This window comes from Abramis brama (assembly GCF_963993115.1).
Source record: "Abramis brama genome assembly, chromosome: 2".
Taxonomy (NCBI): Eukaryota; Metazoa; Chordata; class Actinopteri; order Cypriniformes; family Leuciscidae; genus Abramis; species Abramis brama.
The window spans coordinates 31,516,299-31,538,470 of NC_139964.1; the positions used below are offsets into that span (position 1 = coordinate 31,516,299).

The 22,172-nt window shown below is 38.8% G+C and overlaps 1 protein-coding gene across 1 annotated transcript in view; it reads right to left on the minus strand.

Annotated features, from left to right (window-relative positions):
- The window catches only part of bcl9 (BCL9 transcription coactivator), a 107,199-nt gene that overhangs the window by 56,219 nt on the left and 28,808 nt on the right, over positions 1–22,172 (minus strand). The window contains exon 2 of the mRNA XM_084106927.1: positions 13,607–13,721. The gene's annotated coding sequence lies outside the window, so the exon portion shown is untranslated. The remainder of the gene's footprint in view (positions 1–13,606; positions 13,722–22,172) is intronic.

The window sequence follows — 22,172 nt, forward strand, 5'->3', positions numbered from 1 at the left end:
AACAGACGAAGAAGACGAAGGTATTCCAACACAAAGTTTTAATAATGAACCAACTGACAGGCGAACTCAAAGCAACACACACACTTAACATTGACGTTCCCGGACAATGAACAGAACACAGGAACTTAAATACACAGAGATGATTAACTAAACGGTAAACAGCTGTGGTGATTGTTAGTGTCCATGGTGACAGATGAGTGGCGGGAAATAAGAACAAGGAACAAGAGAATGACAATAAACTAAAAGTCCTAGAACTCAATACAATTGAACATAATGCTGACAGTAGTGTAGACGCTCATGTGGTCGAATGCGTTCGAACAGCCACAAAGGCCGTCTACTATCCTCCTACTGACCTGATGTGTAAACATTATGCGAAGCGCGCTAGCTAGACGGATTTAAACTTTGTCGGCTGAAGACACAAATTTGGTTTGAAGACAAAAAACACACCAAGCACAATGTTCTCTCACCATTCCTGACTTCTAACACACACTCACAGCGTTCAGCGCCTTCTTGTGGCTGTCAGAGCAGAAACGAAACTGACGAAACTCCGTATGTTTTCTGTCGTCTCCTAGCCGTTCATATTATGTAAATTGCGTGAGCTTATTTTGTCCATTAGATCGAAATATCTGAAAAACACATTAATTTATGTACCCATAGATCCTCCACTTGAAGAAATTAGGACAGAAGTGGTTAAAAGTGCACTAAAGAAACGGGTTAAAACACCTGGTGTAAACGGGAATGCGTCTCCCTCGTCTACTTGTGATTCGATCGACCAAGACGCTTCTCAATGGGTTAACATGGCCTTAGAGTAAAGAAATAGCTTCCATTCTTACAGCCACAATATTGTGCAGATGCCACCATGATTTTATTTATTCACATTTTCCACTTAAACTTTCTCTGTGGAAGATGTGTCCTTATCCCATACAGTTTTTAATAATAAGGCAGAATTCCCCCAAAAAGTTCCACATAAACTATACATTAGTTAATGGTATTATAGGAAATATACATGTAAATCATTGGCCCTGTGCCAAATGATGCCCTCATTCATAGACAAGATGTCTTGTTTTTAGAAATAGCATAGTTGTAATTCTGTAGTTCTAGTGAATATCCAAACAGCCATAGCATTCCACACAAGTCTCTCTTGGGCTTTACCTGAGCCGTGAGATGTTATCTTCAACAGAAATGGATGTGCTTGTCCCACACTAGAAGGTGAGGACTGGACCACCAAGGCTGTGTTGATGGGGGGTTTACACATGTCATCTGTTCAGGCAGGTATCCAGTCATTATGTGGCTGTAGTTTGCACGCCAACCCCTATGCTACATTTCAGATGCAGGTGTCCCTGTCTTCTCCCATCTACCTTTAGAGATACAAATACCTCAACACATGACACTCAAGAGTTTCTATGGACACAAATAAACATCTAAGCACAATAAACATTTACACAAACTGCATCTTTCGCTTCCCTCTCACGTTTACCATTGTCTCTCATTGTGTGTCTCAGAGGGTGTTTACTGTAATGTAGCTGTAGCGGTTTGTGGTTGTCAGGGTGGCTGAGGAGGCCATTGTGGCGTTTGCTAAACAGACTGAGGTTTTCTTCACTCAACAACATTTATTTCCACATCTTTTCTCTCAGTCAGCAACATGAGATCAGTTTAAAGAGCTTTAGTGTTTTTACTAGGTGTCTCTTGATGTTTCCATGGATCTAATACTGCTCCTAATCACTTGGATTTGTTAAATGGTAACCACACACTAGAGTGCCTAGTAGTACATGTACATCAATGAGCCAAAACATTATGACCACCTGCCTAATATGCTGTTGGTCAACTGTGTGCTGTCAAAACAGCGCCGACCCACTGAGACATGGACTCTACAAGACCTCTAAAGGTGTTCTGTGGGATCTGGCACCAACACGTTAGCAGCAGATCCTTTAAGTCCTGTAGGTTGCGAAGTGAAACCGAAGAACTTGTTGGTCCAACACATCCCACAGATGCTCAATTGTAGAGATCTGGGGAATTTGGAGTCCAGGGCAACCCCTTGAACTCTTCATGTTCCTCAAAGCATTCCTGAACAATATGTGCAGTGCGGAGAGGTGCGTTATCCTGCTGAAACAGGCCACTTTCACCAGGGAACACCACTGTCATGAAGGGGTGTACCTGGTCTGCAACAATGTTTAGGTAGTTGGCACGTGTCAAATTCACATCCACATGAATGACCGGACCCAACAGTTTTCCAACAGAACATTGCCCAGAGAATCACACTCCCTCCACCGGCCAGGTAAACAGACTGGATAGCGTTTGTTGCCCTCGTGCATCATTGAGTCTAGGGCGCCCAACACCCTGTCGCCGGATTGTGGTTTGTCTCACCTCAGACCACTGTTGATAAATACTCACCACTGCTGACCTAAAACAACCCACAGGCCTTGCTGTTTCAGAGATACTCTGACCCAGTCACCTTGCCATAACAATTTGGCCCTTATCAAAGTCCCTCAGATCTTTATTCCTGTCCATTTCTCCTGCATCCAAACACATTGATTACAATAACTGATTGTTTTCTTACCATCTAATCTACCCAGTGCCTAATATCTGGCATAAGGAGATGATCAACGATATTCGCTTCATCTGTGACTGCTCATTATATTTTAGCTCATCAGTGTACAGTATGCAAGTAATTTTATAATCTATCTATCTATCTATCTATCTATCTATCTATCTTTGCAAAATCCTCATTCAAAACATTTGATTCAAAGTTTGATTAGTTTAAAATATGAAACAATAACTATATGAAGAATAAATTAAATAATAAATTAAGACAAAGTCTTGGACAAATTCTGGTTGTCAGACTTAGTTATAGTATAACTATACCAACTATACTTAGTATAGTTGAACTATACCGGTTCTCCTAAGGACACTTGTGTGAATTTGAAGATAGATAGATAGATAGATAGATAGATAGATAGATAGATAGATAGATAGATAGATAGATAGATAGATAGATAGATAGATAGATAGATAGATTGATTGATTGATTGATTGATTGATTGATTGATTGATTGATTGATAGATAGATAGATAGATAGATAGATAGATAGATAGATAGATAGATAGATAGATAGATAGATAGATAGATAGATAGATAGATAGATTGATTGATTTCATAGGAAATATGTCAACAGAGGAAAGAAAACTCAACTCTTTGAACCATTTATGGTCTTTAAAGCATACTCAGAAAAATGTTGACTTTGTGAAACACAAATGTACATCAATACACATTAGAATCAGTATAAGTGCCTCCCTGCAGATCTGGGACCGGCTCTAGAGAGCCCCTCCACCCCATGGGCAGCGTGACTCAGCAATTCCTGGCAAATAGGCCAGTCAGCACGGCTGCCAGTCAGTCACTAGGTCATCAGGCCAGCCAGCCAGCCAACCAGCAGGATGTCTATATATACTGTGCAGAGAGAGCGTGTTGAGTCTGATAAATAATTGAAGAGCACATTCATTAGCCTAGATTATTTAGCTTAAACGCTGGCTTCAATCCACCACAATCAGAAGTCATTACCTCACAATGAGCAAGGAGGAACATTCAAAGTTACGAGCCAGCACCTGCGAATCAAACAGGGAGGAATAGATTGTGCCTGATGCCAGTAGAGGAAGGAAAGAACAGCAGTGTGCACTCAGGGAAACACTGTTAGAAAAGAAAGCTGTAAGGTTTATGAAGGCATACAGCAAGACTAAAGAAAGATATTCCTCCCAGCCACCCTGGAACAGTCTGCTCTCTGCTGGGCCCCTCGACCCGCTTGGAGGATCGCCAGAACACATACAAACACACTGTCCAACCCACAGCACATCCAGAATTTCTAAAAAACATACACGCCAGCTTATTCCAGTACAGAAAGGCATATACATACACAAACTCATAGACAGCATATTTATCACTTCATTTAAAAGGGGTCATATTGTGAATAAATCATTATTCATTATGAATTGATCTTTTGACATAGGAAGTAAGGAAAAAGAATCCTCCACAAAAATCTTCTTTGCACAGTGTGATGTTGCTTTAAAAAACAGTTCAATATGTTAATAATGATTAACTTATACATTAGACAAAATATTGTCAGTTACTACTACGTTTCGTTCGTGAATGAATCAGCATTGCTAAACGAATTGGTTAATGATTCAATGACTCATTAATAAACTAATGAATCCGTGTTTTGAATGGATCGGTTGAATGAATAAATCAGTGACTCACTCAAAAACAGTCAATTGTCGCTACAAATTGGCACAACAAAACCCTCCATTAATGCACAGACCATCTGGAATGCGCAAACTTTGAAAAGTCACGGAGCTGCATGTTGGACTGACCAATCAGAACCAGAACTAACTAACTGTTCTGTTCAATCTTAAAGGTGACATATTATGTCCCTTTTCACAAGATGTAATATAAATCTATGGTGTCCCGAGAATGTGTCTGTGAAATTTCATCTCAAAACACCCCCCAGATTATTTATTATAGCTTGTCAAATTTGCCCTTTTTTGGGTGTGAGCAAAAACGCGCCGTTTTTGTGTGTGTCCCTTTAAATGCAAATGAGCTGCTGCTCCCGCCTCCGTTCAGAAGACGGCCAATCCTTTACAAAAGCTTTGTTCGGATACAATAGCAAAACACGTGAAAAATCTCAGAAATAACCAGTAGCGCAGTGCTGCCTTATGGAGAGACTCAGGAAGAGGTTGTAACTTTTAGACTGCACCTGGACGTTTCTGAATGGTTAGTGGATACATTTATGCAGTTGTTGTGGAGTTACAGTAGGCTACATTGATTCATCTCATTGACTTGCATGTACAGTCATGTTTAACTTTTATACAAGTTGACATGGTTCCCTGAGGTCTTTATAAGACGGCAGTGACGTTTTTTGGTCAAATGACAGAACTGTTTGCATGCTTTGCTCCAACTTTTGCCATTGTGCTAGAACTGGTTACACTGTTATTGCTTGCGAAAACCAAATGGCGGCACCGCGGGTGGAAACGTGCAGATTAAGGGGCGGTAATGTTATAATAAGATCCCCTTCCTATGTCAGAAGGGAAGCAAAATCTGATCGTCTTATTTTTTTACATGCTTGGAGAGAAAGGCTTACCAAAACAAAGTTACTGGGTTGTCAATTTTCACGTTTTCTGGGTTGGTAGATGCACCGGGGACCCGATTATAGCACTTAATGGAAAAAGTCAGATTTTCATGATATGTTCCCTTTAACAGTTTGTAAGTCACAATTATTGTGTGAGTTTGTCACAATGTATTTTGGGTTTTTCACCCAGTTCACATGCAAAGATGTTGAAAGTAATAACAGATGTCAAAATGTGTGGTGAAATTAATGATTAGCGAATTTAGCGAACATTTTGTAAGCAAAAAAGGCCCATTTCTATTGTAAATTGTGTAGCTATGCATGAAGTACACACTCAAGTAACTTTCAATACATGCAGCTTTTTAAGCTGTTCAAAGCGACGAATTCTTAAACCCGTTTTGAAGTCTTAAAGGTCCAACAGCCAAAAATCAGTGTATTTAATTGGAAAATGGTCATATAAGACTAAATTGAATGTTTTGGTCCAAACAAGCTCCACAAATGCAGATAGTGAATATGACTTTCTCTTTTCCCTTCTCTTCCACCCATCTCTCTCTCTCTCTCTCTCTCTCTCTCTCTCTTGCAGGTCTCTGTCCTCTTGATAAAGAGCGGTTTGAATATCAATGAGGTTTATTCTCTCCCGGGTCTGCGGCCAGCTGTTATAGAGTGAGCGCCATTCTGCTGCTATTTTGAGGCAAGATACGTAATTAAAAAATCAATACCTTCCGATGCAACCTTTTCACTATACACAACCATACTGACCTTGTTAACACACATCCTGGATCACTTATACCCAAACACAAATACTGCTAAATGTGGCATCAAGAATAACATCAATTCATTTCCCTGCGTATTTTCTAATATATCTGTTTTCTGAGTCCAGATATGTTCAAAGCAATAAAAAGAGAAAAACAAGTTTTTGTAATGGTACATCTTGTGCGTTTGAGATGAGGAGTAGCACCCCTGCGGCTATCCCTGACACTTGAGGCTCGGACGCAATCGTCTGTTTTGACAGCGACAAGACGTGAAGATTTCTGTATGCAAATAAGATGTAAACAGACCATCAGGGAGCCATCTGTGTGGCTGGAACTCCCTGAGTGGGCGGGGCCTCTGTAGCCAGAGAGACGGGCAAGCGAATGAAAGCTCACAGCACCAGTTCGGGTCACCAGTGTAGACCTCTACGAATGTAAACAGAAGTGTTATTACCTCCGTCTTTGCCCGTTTAAGGGCCACACTGACATGGCCGTGAATTAGTGTTCGTTTAGTGCTTACAAATGAGTCGACTGTCTACTACACTCTTCACACACACAATAGGGGGAGTTTGGCCGGGCCCTTGTAATTAACTATCCTAAACGAGGAAGGAAAAATGAGGTTGAAGGTTAATATCTACAAGCTTTGTGTGAATACAACATGCTGTTCCATCAGCACTGATAGAGGTTGTCCTCTCATTCTGACCTGAGCAGTGCTGCTGTTTAAAGACAAGTTTAAACCTGGGTAACTTAAACACCAATTGAAACGGGATCCGCGAGACATTTAACTTCTCTAATGTGCAGTATTTTAATGTTCAGTGGGAAATAATGCAGGGTAGGCTTGGATCTGAATTGATTGATTGAAAAGGGGCCATTCAACACCAGAATAGAGCCACGTTGACTTGAAGAAAAAAAAACATGGCAATTTGCAAAACATTTAACGTAACTATAATGTGTATTTATGAGTGAGACAGAATATTTGTTGGGAAATAATTTAAGAATATTAAAATGTAATAAAACTGCAGAATAGCTTGTACTGTTGAATTCTGCACAATAAGAGAAGGCACATTTGCTAAGTAGATAGTTTGGATTTCATATAACCTTTCATTTTTTATCTGGATAACAGAGTAAATTTAGTACTGTATTAATATATATATTGGATTATTGAATTAATATCAAGCGTAGCGTCAGTTCTGGCAGGTAACGTTAGTCAAGCTCGCATCATCCACGTCTACCTAGGAATACGACACCTATCACTGTATACATATATACGCTCCTTCAGTATTATCAGCAGCTATCACGTTTCTCAGGAGCCCCTTGAATCCCCTTGAATCAAAATAAATTCTCGAATCATGTTGTACTTTAAAAATCTTGAATTAATGATATCTGCATACATTCATGTTGGTTCTGTTCTGTTTACCCTAAGGGGGGATATTGTGCTATCCCTGCTCTTATCCATGCTAGGCTGCATGAATGCGCAGGGAGTTCTTGCCCAGAACAGAACCATACCGCCAATCCAAATTGTATGCTAACTGTCAATCGTATTTGACGATAGTGGTCCTGACAGAAGTATTAATATAGCACATTTAAAAGCAACAGACGTTGACCCAAAGTGCACAATTCAGCTATTTGAATAAATACCCTAATAAGAAAAAAATAAAGACCAAATAAAACTCTGAAAACCTCAGCATGGCATTTCTAGGTATGCAGTTTTGGTGCTCAATTTAGGACAAAGTTGATTTTAGGGGAACACTTTGTGTCTATGTGTACATGTGTGCGCCATGGAAGTTTTTGCTGTTAGCACTGGAGCTTGTTTCCTAAACACACAAGCATAGTGTTCCAGCAGCACACCCTCTCATGGAGGGAACAAGCTAAAAATATCACACACACACACACACACACTTACAAGAAAGGCAAGGCAATCTCTCTTTTACACACACACAGTGTTCTTTGCCCTCTTTTCAACTACTTAGTGTTGCCACAAATGCCCTCTTAGCACCAAATAACACCCAAACCACAAATGAGTATCATTATTTATTAAAATCATTAGTTCTAGTATAGTAGTGGAAGTATACAGTTCAGTCGTTCACCCTAACCTTCACATATAGTTTTTCTCTCCCTCTCTGAATTAAGCCCAGCACCTTGACTCAACCTTGCCTGCGGCTCTATTCCACCCTAGATCAGCAGATGAACAGCGAAGACCACCAGCATTACATTAATACGTTACAATTTAAAGGCTCTATAGTGCTTATCAAGTTAACTGATTAATTGGCTTTATTTCACTTTATTCTAGACAGAGTTTTCTATCAAGGTGAGACCCTGGAAGCTTGCATTTGATTATTGCATTAGTAAAATGAAAGGAGTAGTTCACCCAAAAAAAGGGAAATTGTGTCATTTGTGTTATTTACTCTTAGCCTGGAAATCCAGACCTAAATCTGAAAGATTAAGGGTCTGGCATCGACTAATGAAAATCGGCCAGCTCGAGGGGCGGCACCAAGCATGCATTTGAAAATCTCACTGCACGCAATTGGATAACACTACGACCAATCACAACAAGCCCCATACGCTTAGCTACCAGCGGAGATAACTGGTAGTTGTTTAGATAAAAAGCCAAGTCTAACTCGTTCATTGTAGCGCCCAAAGCCGTTTCAAACAACTGGTGTTCATCCATAGCCATCTTGCAATGTTTACTAATGACTTCGACGTCACAGCGCTGTCGTCATCTGTTTAGCTCGCCTCTGGCCCAACTATATCAGATAACCCGATGTGATTGGTGCAGCTCAGATACAAGGGCATATTTAATGAGCATAATTACGCAACGCCAGAGTAAACTCGCTGAGCAAATTCAACTTGTGCTCTCGCGAGAACTCTGGATTACCAGGGTAATTTACTCTCCAAATCTGTATGACTTTCTTCCCTCTGTGGAACACAAAGGCCTGGTTTCACAGACAAGGCTTAGATTATGCCAGGATTAGGCCTTAGTTCAAATAGGAGATTTAAGTAGCTTTTTATAAACGTGCCCTAGAAAAAACATTACTGGTGTGCATCTTGAGACAAAACAATTGCACTGACACTTTAAAATATGTTAGTACAAGTTACTTTCAGTTCAGACAGCTCAAACATGCATTTTAGTCTGGGACTAGATTTAAACCTTGTCAGTGAAACTGGCTAAAAAAGAGGTGTTTTTGCAGAATCTTTTCTATACAATAAAAATAGACAGTCAAAGGTAGTTAAACATAAAAAGCAGTATGTATGAATTGTAATAATTTTATGTGAGGAACAGACCAAAAGTTTTTCCCTCTTGCATCATGATTGCTCATGAAATGTGCAAGAACCAACCAGAGTTATTGACCTCAAACCAAACACATTTCAGGTTTGACAACAATGACTTTGGGGATGATTTTCAGCACATACTGGCAAACATTGGATGGTTTCTCACACAAAGCAATATCATATGACTTCAAATTATTTAGAATATAAGTCATATGGACTGCTTTTTTTCAGTTTTGGAGCTTGGCAGCATTAATTACTATTTTCATATGGACATGAGTAGCTCAGACATTCTGCTAAACATCTTCTGTGTTCCACAGAAGAGAAAAAGTCATACAGGTTTGGAACAACGCAAGGGTGAGTAAATGATTACAGAATTTAAATAATGTATTTAAAATCCAGATTGTGATAGCAAACGATCCGAGCTGTGAACGCAGAAGTTGTGGGCTCAAACTCAAGTAGTGTTGACCCAGGAACTGAGAAGTGCTATGATTTCAGCCCTATTCTGTCACTGTTCTTCCCTGGAGCGCGACACTTCCCCATGTTCCGCCCCAGGTTGTTCCAGAGGGTCTGTCCTGGCAATTATTGTAGCGAAAGTCACTTTAAATGAGAATGTATGTGCTACAAAGCCGAGTGACTAAAAGGATTGCCTGTTCAAAATCCTGACAGACCTTACGAGGTTTGGAATATCATGTTAACATTTAACTTTGCTTTTTATGTTTTATGATTTGTATCCATATCTAAATACCAACCCAAGCTCATTGGAAAGAAAATGGAGATATTTCAGCAAAATATTACTTTGCTTCTTGCACACTTTTTGACACTTTCAAAGGGAAATATCCAGTGAGTGGCAGTAAAAGCGTGTTCAGTTTTATCCAAAACAGGTGAATGTCAACATTTTATTCAGTTGGTTGTTACTGAAGCAGTTTGGAAATGAAATGTCCGGTCAGTAAGGCTAAAACGTTAATGGTCTATTGCGTTCGAAAATAACATACCACCTATACTAAATCCGACCTTAAACCTAACGGATATAGAAAACATGAGATTAAAACTCATTTGCTGAAGTAACCATTGTAGTTTATATTTTTTCTACAAGTCTTTGAGCCTTTTTATGGTGACTCATATGTACCCAAGCACGACACTACACAAGTGCAATACTGTACCAGGTGAGCTACCGAACAAGTTTACTACATCAGAAAAGTGATACATATAGAGTAATATGATTCAAATGTCAAAATGTATACGTTTGCGAATCATGCACTGTTGTAAAAGTGTTTTGAGGTCATAAAATGACATTGCGCAAAATTAAAGAATCGCGCAAAAACAAGTCTTTAATAATTGATTAACTAATTGTCTGATAATCAATAATGTATCATCATAATTTGTGTGAAAAGTACAGAGCCATGGTTGGATGGGACAAAAAATCGTTTCAATGCTTTTGCTTTTGCTTGCTTGTTCCTCCAAGAAACTTTTCATTCACTTGCAAAAGCACTGAAATACAGTTTTTCATCCCACCTTATATTATTTAAATCACAAAAGTTTTGTGAGTGCACACAAAGTTTCTCAGGGAAATGCAAAAGTTTTGTGAGTTTTCCTAAAATGGAGGTAGAGGCATGTTTTATTTTTTTTCCAATGAGTCTAGTTTGCTAAATACTACAGCATGAGATTCTGTAAATGTAACAAGCTCAAGACGGAAGGACAAAGGTTATGAATATCTCGGAAAAGACATGGAATTGACTTTGAGAAACTGGTCTCGGTTCAGTGCAATGTTTAAGTGGGGCTGGTACTTTTCCATGCATGATAAAATCACCTCATTGGCCCAAAGCTGTCATCAGAGACGGGGAGCTGTTCCCTACAGCTGGCCTACCTAAAGAGCCCCCTTTTCTCAAAATACACCAACACACGCACACAGGACACATATAACACAACCTCATAATGCGCTGGAAGTCTTTGAACCCATTACACCGTGCACACACACACACTCACAGAGCGACACACACACACAAACAGTGTTTACATCTAGACTATACCCCCTCCCCTTGAGACCCATTCCACATTCCTTCACCAGACTCCCTGCATTCCTCTTCTACTGAGGAGGGGGTCTGACCGACTTTCCCCCTCTTTCTCTTTCTCTATCTTTCTCCTTTTTTCTATCTCTCTCTTGGCCTTTCTTTGTCTTGCCCCTTTCTCCTTCTCTCCCTTAGTGAGAAATGTGTACGACAGAGAAGTAGATGGGGAGGAGACAAACAACTGGTAAAACAGCAATGATCTGGGTCATCATCTAGAGTTGTCTGATTTAGTTTGAATGTGTGTAAGAAAGACGGCTGCAACAACTGTAAACAGGAAAATACATACATGGCCTCTCTACCAAAATGCTAGGAAGCTGCCTCAAAGTCTACGCCTAAAGGCAGCTGCTTTTGACCATTTTGAAACACCCCCAGCAAACAATTTTGCGTTTAAAAGACGTCTTTTAGCCGTCCAAACACAGCCCTGACGTCTAGGCTAAAACAAGGCAAAATTTGGGCTGTCTAACCATATCCCAAGAATAGACTAGTCATCAATTAGACTAAATGAAAAGAAACACCAAATAAAATGAAACCAAACACCTTGTAATCACTGTTGACTTTGCTTACATGATGAAATATCATACATCTCGCAAGTTATTTTGGTAATAACCAAATTCAAGGTTATTTTGGCTAGAAGTGGGTTACTCATAGCTGGACTATATCGAGTCTATAGTTAACCTAGAGTAGACAGTGAAATGATGGCTATTGCTTGCTTGGTACATAGACAGCAACTTACCACATACCACACAAATAGCGCTCCGTTCTGGAGAATCAACGAACTATTGATTTCAATAGAGTTTGATGTTAGCATGTTGCTAAGCTAGAACCAGTGCTTGACATTAACTTTTTTGCTCACCAGCCACTGTAGCTAGTGGTTTTCCAAAGTTACCAGCCACTCAGCATTTTCAATGGCCACAATTTCGACATCGATACCATGGGGGAAAATCTTCCATATAGATATTTTTAATATTATCTCATAATTTGGTAGCAGGTATATTAGGCTGCTGTCACTTTAAGTCATCATGTATGGACCCATTATACGGTTACACATGTTTTTTCTTTTGCCTTCTATGTTTCACGTTGAGATGACTATGATGGCAACTTTCTAGGTGTTGGAACGGAGCAACAGACTCAGGGCCCTATTTTAACGATCTGAAACGCAAGTATCAAACGCGAAACGCAAGTAACTTTGTGGGCGGATCTCGGGCGCTGTTGCTATTATACTGGCGGGATAAATGACTCTTGCGCCCGACGCAAATCTAAAATGGGTTGGTCCGAAGTAGCTACATTACTCATAGGTGTGGTTTGGGCGTAACGTGAAATAAACCAATCAGAGCATCATCTCTGGACACCACAATGATTTCTCTTGTGTGGTAATATTTTTCCTTGTAATTATGTATGGTTTGCAAAAATGGGAACTGCTGCCTGCGTCTGTGTAGATGAGACAAGCAAAGTGTATGCGCGTTGTGCACACGCTACATTATGGCCAAGCATGCGCTCTTAAAATAGCATCTAAATAATGCGTTTATACTAGGTTTTTCCTGGTCTGTGGCGGAATTGTTTTCTGAAACTGCAAAATAGCACCAGGGAACGTTTGCGCCAGAACAACTTCTCCGTGTTGTTGGAGAAGACACTTGTCTTCTCCAAGTGTTGCGCCGGAACACTTCTCTTTTCGCTGAACCGCCCCTGGGAGCGCAAGTTCATTCCCTAATTTACCGACATGTGCCTGTGGAGGGAAAAGTCCGCTATGCGTCGGGTGGAAAATAGGAATGATACATGCGTCGGTGTAGAAAAAAGTCAATTGCGCTGGGTGCAAGATAGGGCCCTCAATGTGGAGCCACACATACCGATGTTATGAAAGACAAGAATAAACGCCTGTAGCAGTATTGTCCCCACAGTTTTCAGTCTGGTTTTCCCATCTGAGCTGAAGCTAATTCCACTGAAGTGTTCTTCTCAGGGAAGCAGCGGTAGATTTTCCCCCTCGCTCTGTCCTCACACACTCCCTGCTTGTTCCCCCAGTCTACAGCCTGATTGTGTGTTCAGCTCAGAGACTCTTTCCTAGGGGCAGACCTGCTGTGTGTGTGTGTGTGTGTGTGTGTGTGTGTGTGTGTGTGTGTCGTAAGGCTCTCAAGATGGTTTTGTCTTTGGCTGCACAGAATATTTAATCGGGAATACTTGGTGAAAATACACACAGACATGAACACACAATTCTAATGACCTACATTTTACATAAACTACTGTAAAAGTAGTGTACAGTAGCATTCATTTAGTAGTGTAGAGTACACTTATATGTTGTTTGTTAGTAGTTTCGTGCACATTTCCAAAAGAGTAGTTTGTTATATTTACGATTGTAATGTGCATGCTCATGTTTGATGTTGGCATTTGGCAAAAGATTTTAAACAAAGCAACTTACATTCAAGGTACACATTTTATCAGTTCTTACTTTCCCTGGAAATCGAACCCATGACCTTGGCGTTGCTAGCACCATGCTCCACTGTTTAAGATACACGAAAGCTTCTGACAGAATCCTGAAACAAATGAAATTAAACAAATTATTGATGTCAAATTTAGTGGTGTATTTAGTCATTTCCATGTTTTATTTACTATTGTAGTAATTCATTTAGTAGTGTAGTGTACACTTCCATGTTACATTTAATATTGTATTATACAGTACACTTCTGTTTTAGATATACAGTACTGTTCAAAAGTTTGGGGTTGTGTGATTTTTTTTTTTTTTTTATCAGTCTCATGCTCATCAAGACTACATTTATTTGATCAAAACTACAGTAAAGAGCAGTAATACTGTGAAATATTATTGCAATTTAAAATAGCCGTATTATTTTTGAATATATTTTAAAATGTAATTTATTCCTGTGATCAAAGCTGAATTTTTGGCATCATTACTCAGTCATTACAGTCTTCAGTGTCACATGATCCTTCAGAAGTCATTCAAATATGGTGATTTGCTTATATGGTGAAAATCTTATTTTCCATGTCTTATAATGTTATAATATTTTTGTGGAAACCGTGATACATTTTCTCAGGACTCTTTGATAAATAGAAAGTTCAAAAGAAAACTTTTGTAACATTATACAATGTCTTTACTGTCACTTTTGATCATTTGATGAGTCCTTACTGACTAAAAATATATATTAATTAATACAAATATTACTGACCCCAACATTTTGAACGGTAATATATAACTACTGTACTATATACTACATTTCTATATTACATCATGTACAAGTCTAAACTAAAATTTGCATTTGTAGAATGTAGTGCAGCATTACTAACACACAGAGATGAAAATAACTGTCTTGTTTTTAAAAGTTGAACTTTTTATACGGCGTCTTTGAAACGTGGCGCTCATGCACGAGACGCGACCTGAAAAAGCAGCCAGCAAGACACGGTGCAACGGTCAAATAAGTCCGTCTAGTGCATGTTTATGTAGAAAAGCAACTGAAACTTAGCACGTTCTGTGTCAACGGCTCCATGAAATTATGTTTATTAGATTACAAGCATCATATTTACTGGAGTGTACATCGACCAGCAGGTCCTGAAGCGGAGAGCTGTGTTGGTATGGTAACAGGAATATCAGCAGAGGGGGGAGGGGAGAGAAAGGGAAGGAGATTAGGATAGGTGAGCGAAAGAGAATGAGGAAAAGAGCAAAGAGACAGGAAAACCAGAGGTGAGTTGAGTTCCCAGGGCTTCAGACAGAAATGTCTCTCCATGTCTCACGCGATCCCTAATTCTTTCTCTTACATATCTCACTCTTGCTTCTGTCTCTCTGCAGTCACTGTCACTTTTGACCTGATCACTGTTTGCCTCATTCTCCTATTCATGTCCTCTCCATACCAGCCAATGTATGTGTGTGTGTGTGTGTGTGTGGTTGGCCGATTCCATTCTGAGATACTGAAATGTCTCCTCAGTGCACTATTTCTGTCATCGTACTCCCCTGCTGCAGCGGTAATAAGGAACCGAGCTGTGAACTGTGATTCCAGCTCCCAGCAAACCTCTAATCCAATCCTACAACAATACAGCACACATGTAAATTGAATACCACCTCTTAATAGGTTTAAATTTCATTTTTATGTAAAATACGACACACACGCACAGTCTAACTAACACAGTTTTTTGTTTTTTCCAAAAGCCCTCGGCTCTTCAGTAGACAATATGAGCTTTACACTAACTAACGAAATTTTCTCAACAGCAATGAAGGGCTTTGATATATACCCACTTATGACTGATTAAACAGACTTTCTATATTTTATTTGCGCTCTCCGCTCGCTTGTGCACACATGCCTGATAAAACCACCTGTCCAAAACAAAAAGTGTTTGCGTTCGATCCAACACTCGATCGAGCTTAAGAGCAACATTATAATTAATTCAGGGGTGTTTTGCTATGCTCCGCGTTGACTGGCTCAGAAGCAGGAGCAGTTGCATTTCACCCCCCCAGTGCTGAATGATAAGTCGAGCCACCAACACGCACCACTGTCAATCAGAGCCGGAATGGCTCACCAGATGGAAGCCATTTTGAATATGTCACTAAACTCAGTTACTTATGCTGCCTTCAAGTCCTCCTGGGAAAAAAAAGAACAAATAGATAAATTTGATAGTTATTTGTCTCGTTTACAATTCCTGACAATGGTAGGAAGCCTTTTTTTAGCACTAATGCAGCAAAATAAAGAGCAAATTGGTACATTTGATATTGGCCTATATTTTTGTATTTCCTGACAACAACAGGAATCTTTTTTAGTACTAATGCAACAAAATAAAGAGATGCTTATTAGGTGTACAAGTGACGCTTTGTGCATTTATTGTGCTGCCGCAGAGAATCATGGGAAATGTAGTTTGGTTGCACGAGCTTGTCAACTCATAAACCAGATAAATGAGTAGTATTTTCTAACTAGCTTGAATACTATTCTTCATCAACAGTACCTAAATAGGCATTTCAACTTTACAGTTAGCATTCACCCCTTATAATCAATATCAATTAGCTTCTGCTAATTCACACACCATATTGCAAAGTCAGAGCTCACTCACACTGGTATGTATGTCACTGTGCTAGAATTAAAGTAGGCTTATGTTGTAAATATGATCACTATGACATGACTTGAAGGCAGCATTAAGCGCTAACTGTGTATATAGAACATATACAGATGAATGTTTACCGCCCTGACTAGCGTTAGCACCATTCATTCCACATTAATCAAGAAAGCCATTTACTCTAATTAAACAGTAAAATGGGTTGCTGACCTAAGGTAAAGAGGACAAATATATGCAAAGATTAATTCAATTTCCCTTCATTTGTCTTTAATGGAAATCTTGCGAGTTCCATACACATTCTTAAATCTGAAGAATAGGTGTGAGACGGTTGGCTATCTTTAAACCAGATTCATGGTCACTTTGAGCACAAAATGCTATTGAACAGTGACTAAGCAACTACTTTCAATAACAACAACAGCTCATGAGCTTTAATAAGGTACCAGTTGACCCGCGAGCAACTGCAATCCATCATTTGTTAGTTAGGGAATCAATGTGCTGTCACTGTTAAGAGTCCATACTGAAATATGACCGCAACACTGTCAGCGTCTACAGTGGCTACCAAACTCCTCTATAGAAAACAGTTTTTAATTTTCAATTGTAATGATATCACAATATGACCATTTTTAATGTATTTTCGATCAAATACATGCAGCCTTCAAGAGACTTCTTTCAAGAAATTAAAAAAATCTTACAGACCCCAATATTTTGAACGGTAGTGTATTTATATGAGAAATGTCTAGAAGTGGAAATATTAAGTAATTTCTGAAATTGATACAACAAATAACAACGATCATTGCATGTTTTTAACATCTGGCTACTGTACGATATGCCGGAAACCTGATATGAATATGAAAGTGTCTCTTTTTTTAACATTCTAAAACCACTAATAAAATATTCCCTTAAATAGTTTTGGCACCAGATAAGATTCCTCAAATTCCTAAATGTCTGGACCCCATTTATCTTATGCTGGTGGAAGAGGGGAAAAAAAACAGGGCACTCACTTATTCGCTATCCATTCATTCCTGTCCTCTAGTTCTCTTAAGAGTCACAGGTCCTGACAATACAGCCTCTGTTCTATGAGGAAGATCTCAAACCAGCAGAAAGGCACTCAGCAAGAGTGCTCCATCTGAACGCCTGTCTTTTTTAGTCCAAACAACAAGGATTTTTGTTTTATATTTATACATTTAAAAAAGCATATATCAGAAATATTCTTTAGAAGGTTTCCTTAGAAATAGACAAATGTTTTACATTTTTCACTTGAAAAAATCTCAGCCATAATATAATTCCATGACAACTATAAATTCATAAACACCCTTTCTTTTACTGGAAGACGATGGCATAAGCTTCAAAACATTATTGATTTGTGAATCTTATTTTAGCTCTATTTAGGTCCTTTTTGCAATTGTAAGTTAGTTACTCTTAAAAGTGATCAGTTGACTTAACTTAAAAAAAGTGAGGAAACCCACTGCCTTAAAATGATTAAGTAATAGAACAGTTATGATTTTTAAACTGCACCAGACGACGTGACAAAGGCAAATCGAATCCATAATTAACAGTGATGTCGTCACGACACGACAAATTCCCGACAGTAAACTGGGATGCCTCATTCTATTTCTGACGTACTTCAACTGCTCGCACTACTTTCAAGCTGTTGCGATGCAACACGACTCTACAACTGTCATGTCCGGTGTAGACACTTGTGTTAGAAGAAAAGGTTCTATATGGGGTTCTGTCAGGCACGTCATATATAGAACCTTGTAGGGGTTCACATCATTTTATGGATTTATTTTTAAGTAATTAATTTTGTTTTAATTTATTTAATTACATTGTATGAATTAAGCAGCTTGTAAACACTGTAAAAACACTGTTTTTCATTTCAAATTAAAAAAAACTTTTTTCTTTTGTCAAAACAACTTGGATAATTAATGTGGTTCAGATAAAATAATATTTTGAGTTGATTAAACCAACTAAAAAAAATTATTTCAATGAACTCAAACTTTTAAGGCAACCAGGGTAACTTACTTTTTTAAGTTAAACCAACAGTCATTTTTACAGTGTACTTCATCAACTGAAACAAATTAAATAACTCGTTAAATATGAAAGTATTATTCAATCATAAGACATTTCTCCTTATATAGAACCTTTTTGGCATAAAGAGTTCTTTAAAATTGAGTCAAGAACCCTAGGATTCTATATAGAACCATATAGAGTTCTATAGAGAACTATATAGAGTGAATCTAAAGCCGCGTTCCAGGCAACCTGTAACCCGTGTTTTTCCAACTCGTAACTGGGAGTACATCGTTCCAGGCAACCTGTAACCCGTGTTTTTCCAACCTTATACCCGTGAAAGTGCACTGGAACAACCCGTGACTTCCCACCCGTGAACTCGTACTAGATCGATGTACTCCCAGTTACGAGTTGGAAAAACACGGGTTACAGGTTGCCTGGAACGCGGCATAATTCCTTTGAGAGAAAACAGGCCCAGAAATTTCCCTCTTGGTCACCAACAATCCAACCATGTTTTCGTATACCTTGCCTCATTCCTGAAATCAATTAAGTAGGCCAACAGGATGGGATACCCTACGAATTCTAGCCACACTAAATTTTACGTGTTCAGATTCTTTACACCAGCTCAATCAAATATCACTTCTCTCCACAGACAGAAAAGTTTGGGCTTAAGGAGTGGACTCAATAAACTGAAGCAGAACCACTAGACCGATCTGAAATAAATATAGCAGTTTGACATAAAATAGCTAAAGGTGTCCATTTTGATAGGAAAGCTGAAATTTTTCTAGAATGAAATAAGGGCTTTAGTCTATGCATATCATGCAGACAGTTCAAACAATAAGTCAGACAGTTTTGCTCCAGTCCAGGCTTCTCCGCTCTATCCTAAATAGCACTATGCAAATGGGGGATGGGGGAACCTGGAGAGCTGTAAATGAGAGAGAAATCAAGAGAGATGAGGGGAGTTTCAGGGACCGAGTGAGTAATGGATAAGGAGAGAGACAGTATGAGGGAGGCGTCAGGAGGAACACTGTTTATGTGTGTTGCACAGTTTACTCAAGCATGTATTTATATGGGAAGGACATATGTGTGAATGTGTGCGAGTGTGTTGAGACCCAGTGGTCTGAAGCCTGATACTGGCCCCCTGTATGCAGCTGCTCCCTCTGTCTGTCTGCCTGTCTCTCTTTTTTTGCTTTCTCTCAGCGCTATAGGATGATTGTCATTCACAACTATGCTTTCCAGATCACGCAACTGGGTGAATCTCACAAAACCAATTAGAAACATGTACCAGTCAGAATTCACCCCAAAATCAAAAGAAGAAAATATGTTTTGAAAATACTTTGCCACTGAGATTATTTTTGCTTTGTGAAAAATTCATGAAAACTCAAGCCAACATGAAATCTTCAAAATGTACCATATTTCCTTCCTTACTTGTGAACTATTCAGTCATGCATGTTATTCCAAAGGAAAGAAAAATATCTTCATACTCTTTAATCAAATATATAGCAATTCTTTTTACTGGTGAATTATTTATTAATTATTTAGTATTTTATAATTTCCATAATTTTCATTATTTGTTTTTTATTTGTTTGATTGTTTATTATTTTGTCATTTCCAGTATTCTCAATTGTATTTTTCATTACTGTAATGCAGAATTTTAATTATTTTATTCATAATATTTAATCAAAATAGACCACAACTCATTTTACTGGTTATGTATTTATATATTTATTATTGTAGTATATTATTTTGGAATTTCCATTATTCTCAATGGTGTTTCTAATTACTGTAATACAGTTTTTTTTATGTGTTTTGTTTATTAGTAAAAAGTTAATATATCAATTACTACCATATTGTACAAATAATTAATTTTATTGTAATTTCTTTTTCTTCAAAATGTAATGGATTTTTTGGGGGCATCAAGGTAATAATCATTTTGGGGGGAAATTATTATTTCTCATGAAAATACTGTTGCAGTGCAAAAAACTCTCTTTATTTCCCCTGAACAATTTATTATTATTTTTTGCCCAACTTCAGGGCAACAGAAAATTAAAGACATACTCAAGACAGACAAACAGAGGAAGACAGAGATAAAGCGAGAGAGACCGAGGCTGTAAAACAGAACCCACTTGTTAACAACCATATTACAAACAATCTCTCCACTCATGTGAAAAAGAATAAACAGGCCGTATCAGCAGAAAGCGCTCTCTGAGTAAGAGCTCATTCAGCATATGAAGTACAGATGTGCTCAGCGAGAGTAAGTGATCACAAAAGAGGAAGACTGTTGACAAGGTGTTGCACAAGGAAGGAGTGGTGGAGTAGAGGAAAGCAAGAGGAGAGGGGAGGGAAAGAGAGAGCGAGAGAAGGGAGGAAAGCAGCCAAGTTGGCAGGATGAATGGAGAGTGCAGAAAGAGGGTAATGTGGGAGTTTGATAAATTGTGTGCGTTTTCAAGTGTGTGGGTGTTTGTTTTGTGTGTGTGTGTGTTAGTGTCTTGCGGAGGTGTGCACACAAGATATTGTGTGTGTGTGTGTGTGTGTGTGTGTGTGTGTGTGTGTGTGTGTGTGTGTGTGTGTGTGTGTGTGTGTGTGTGTGTGTGTGTGTGTGTGTGTGTGTGTGTGTGTGTGTGTGTGGCTTGAGGCGCTTAAGCGAGTCTAGCCCAGAGACGGACAGGAAATAATTTTGCCTCTTCACACTAGAAGCTGCTGGACAGTCTCTCTGTAAACTTGCCTGACTGGTTGCCAAAGTATATATATGTGTGTTAGAGGGAGCGAGAGAGTTCATTTGTGTGGTATGCGATGTGACACCTCCCCTCAAACACACACACACACACATACACACACATACACTTACACACACTGTTCACCTATATTACCCTGCCATTTGAACAAAGTCCTGACCATATGTATTAAAATTTAACACGTAACTCATTCAGCACTGTTGATTGTTCCACCATCCGGCTTGTTGAGGAGACGTGTGCTATGACTAAATTAACATGAATTAACTGGTGATAAAATAGGCAAAAAAATCCCATAGACCTACATTGAAGGAGGAAACAGTTATATATAGGTATGGCACAGAGGCTTGGTGGTGGGCTCTTTTGACTTGGAGCAATAACCAACAACCTAGAAACCATTCAGAATAGATCCCATATCTGGTTGCATTTAAACAATAGTTCTACATATATTTAATTAAATTATGTATATATATATATATATATATATATATATATATATATATATATATATATATATATATGTATGTATATCTTTGTCCAAAAAAGTTGCATCCTTTCCGCCACTAGTTTGTCGTCATGGTTTCTAATTTGATTTGTCATCACTGTCAGCTGTATCTTCATTAATCACCTCATTTGTCTGTGTATTTAAGTCCTGTGCTTCCAGTTCACCCTTGTCCGGTCTTGTTTACGTATGGTTGTGTTTGCTTGCTGTTCTTTGTGTGGAATTTACCCTGTGGATATTATTAAATACTGTTTGAACCTTCATCTTCGTGCCTTTATATGCAGCATAACCGTTACACTTTGAGTGTTTGACAGTGATGAAGTGGGATTGATGGAAAGGTAAAAGCTGTCTGTCTTTGGCGCGCTAACAAAAAGACACAACATTTGAGATTCAGGTTTGCTTCTGATTTTATTCTGTTTATACTAAGCAGCTTTTTTTGAAGGAAACCTGACATGCTTTCGCGTGATCGTATTTGTGTGGGTGAATGTGTGTGTTGTCACAGTTGCTCAGCTGGAGAGACAGTGTGTGTGTGTGTGTGTGTGTGTGTGTGGCTGTAATCCTTCATCATCCCTTGAAAACACACACATACTATCCCACACTATACTACACTGCAGGTGTGTGCGTGTGTGTGTGTGTGTGTGTGTGTGTGCTCTGACAGCATCAACACACCTCTGTGGTAAATCAGCAGCAGC